Source organism: Triticum urartu, chromosome 6A (genome assembly GCF_056163025.1).
Source record: "Triticum urartu cultivar PI428250 chromosome 6A, HENAU_Tu73, whole genome shotgun sequence".
In the NCBI taxonomy this organism is placed as follows: domain Eukaryota; kingdom Viridiplantae; phylum Streptophyta; class Magnoliopsida; order Poales; family Poaceae; genus Triticum; species Triticum urartu.
The window spans coordinates 542,332,005-542,335,039 of record NC_141878.1 but is presented as its reverse complement, the minus strand read 5'-3'; the positions used below and the strand labels follow the sequence as shown (position 1 = coordinate 542,335,039).

General features: G+C 39.0%; 1 non-coding gene across 1 annotated transcript; it reads left to right on the top strand.

Annotated features, from left to right (window-relative positions):
- The first annotated feature begins 2,201 nt into the window (after positions 1-2,201).
- LOC125517703 (small nucleolar RNA SNORD24) lies at positions 2,202-2,284 on the top strand. The gene has a single exon (XR_007287746.1). It is a non-coding gene; the product is annotated as a small nucleolar RNA SNORD24 (small nucleolar RNA).
- Positions 2,285-3,035: the final 751 nt, after the last annotated feature.

The window sequence follows — 3,035 nt, the reverse complement described above, 5'->3', positions numbered from 1 at the left end:
AACGTCTCCATCCTCTTTGGCTGCCTCGGCATCGCCTTCAAATTTGCCTTGATGGACTACGTCGCCAAGGCAAGCGGCCGCTCCTCAGCCCCCCTCTCCTCCCCCGCTACCTGCTCTGCTGTTCGGTATGCTACTTCATTGTGCTTGTACTGTATGTGGTAAAATTTCTGGTGATTCCTTCCCGGGACATTGATTTAGTTGTGTGAAGCTGAGAGGTTTGGGATGAAATGACCATTGCTTATTCAATCAGTAAATTCTTCAGTGTTCTTGGCTTCTTAGTACATGCACATTGAGTACATGCACATTCACATCTATTGTATCTGAATTGTATCAACTTGCCAGTTAGCTAATTACTAAAATCATGTGCACATAACTATGTGAAGTCGATGTTCAACCATTACATGTGATAACTAGGAAGCATATTTTTATCAGTGGACTGCTATTTATTTTCTTGCTTCTGTTTGCAAAATTAGGTGATCATGGTAGCCTTGTTTTCTTTAGTGTTAAAAAAAGTACTAGGCTGCAGTTTTTTAGTGTTTCATCTTTATATGTGTCTTTCGAGTGAACAAACTATGATAAAGGTAGATCAGGACTTTCATCTGAAGTGGAATTCTATCTTGGGTCTGATCTTTTGAATGAAAAGTTTTAGTTATAAATACACTGCTTTCTATCTGAAGGGGTGTATAGCTGTGTTGTATGACGTTGTTAGTTTTTGATGTACAAAAATTTGGTAGGTATTCTAGGCTGATGATTGTTGGGACTCTATAGTTATTGAATGGATTTGCTAGCAACAAGGTGCCAGGCACAATTTACTGGTTATGAGAAGACTATAGTTGTGTTATTGTGATATTCAATTTATAGAATTGACTATGTTCTGTTTTTGCTTCAGGTAAACCAAGGTTTTGCTCATGGCTCGTACTAAGCAGACTGCTCGTAAGTCCACTGGAGGAAAGGCTCCTAGGAAGCAGCTAGCCACCAAGGTTTGTGACTGCAATATTGATAGTTTACCTATGCCATGTCTTTATTTATGGTTTAGGTAAATTGAACTGGGTATAATTTGAACCTCAACCTTCATTGCCAGCTTATGACCAGATATCCTACTGATGTATATGGACTATCATGGTATTATTGTTAATTTGACCATGTGCTCTACTTTGCTTTTTGACAGGCTGCCTGTAAGTCTGCTCCCACAACTGGAGGAGTGAAGAAGCCTCACCGTTACCGCCCTGGAACTGTTGCTCTTCGGTGTGTAAAATCTTCCAACCTATTCTAGCATGTGTTATAGTTTTGTTTTGAAGTATTCTCAAATGAGTAAATTTTGTGCTTGACTTTGTAGTGAGATCCGCAAGTACCAGAAGAGCACGGAGGTGCTCATCAGGAAGCTTCCATTCCAGAGGCTTGTTAGGGGATTGCCCAGGGCTTCAAGGTGATCAATCAACTTGTGCACTACATTGTGATGCTCCTGTTGTGTCAACTCTTATAGTATGATGAATCAAGTAAACTAAAAGCACCATCCTGTTTTGTCTGTGCAGACTGACCTCCGCTTCCAGAGCCATGCGGTGCTGGCCCTTCAGGAGGCTGCAGAGGCCTACCTGGTGGGTCTCTTCGAGGATCCGTGGCGAGAGGGCTTAAGGTGCTTGCTTTGCCTGTGGGAATGTCTCTGGCGGGCATCTGTGTCTGCTTTTGCTGCTGTTTTTAGTGATTGTTTGGAACTGCTAGCTCTAATTTAACTTACTTCTCGTTCCCCTGTTTCTGCTGTCAGTATTCCCATGGCAATTTAGGTAACTATAGTAATACTGGACAAGAAACATCATTGCATTACAAGTTGGGTTTGAATCTACTTGTGAGCAACTGGGTGCGCCCATTCTAGAAATATGATATGTAGATTTGCTTCACAGAACTGATGATGATGCATGTATTTGGAACAGTCCAGTCCATTCTCACAACCAACTAAGTCCAGAGCTCACACCTCTCTGTTGATGATGCACGTACATTCCAGTTAAAGAATAACACAGGATTAATTAATTCTTGGGCTCTTCTAGCCGTGCTTCTTACTCTAGGTTCCAAGTAGAGATTCCTATATACGTATACTTGCTTTGCTGCCGATTCCTGACTCTGTCTGTTTGTTTTGGAACTGTAAAATGCAGTGATGCCAAACATCACCTCTGCTTCAACTGATTAATTTTCTACGTGCCAAACAGAGCCTGTGATGTTATCAAAATATTTGCTACTCTTAATGGGTTTATCCCACTTGATGATCTTAACCACCAAGATCTCTGAGGCTCTTATTTCTAGTCTAATGTTATCAGTACAGTACATCCGCTGTTTGCATGATAGATACATATATGTGACATCAATTTGTCGTTGGATATTGCTGGAAACTAGCTATGTCACATCAATTTCTTGGTTGTCTAGTTTGTTATGTCACATCAATTATATGCTTTTTCTGAGATTGTGTTTTAGCTACTGCCACTTTGAGTTGTTGTATATTTTAGTTATCAATTACAACAAAGCATTCTTACATTCCAGACTTGATCTTACTACTAAATAGCACCCCCTGTTGTTGTTGTTATTCACCCTATCCTTGCTGTTCTGTTTTCTTGTTGGCAGATATTTTGAGTAAATTCAAGACGAAAGATGTTCAAAGAAGCTCCAAGACATTCTTATATAGCAAGTTATGTAATAATAGATGGGTTATCTGGGAATTTAATGTATCTTCTCTATGTTTGTGAATGAAATAGTAATTATGTATGTGATTTAATGTATCTTATCTCTATGAATTTCATGTATGTTTCAGAATTACAATTCCTGTTTCATATGAAATAGTAATTATGTATGTGATTTGAAAATGTGTGCAATGAAAACATGACTCATGCAACCCACTTATCAAAATAATTTGAGCACATTTGAAATTTCTGACGTGTGGGACCAGTGTATGATATTATGATATTTGGGACAAATGTAAAACAGTGGAAAATAAAATAGCAAAAAGTAAAAGATCATACGCTGTAAAAGGCCGCATCTAGAAATAAAAA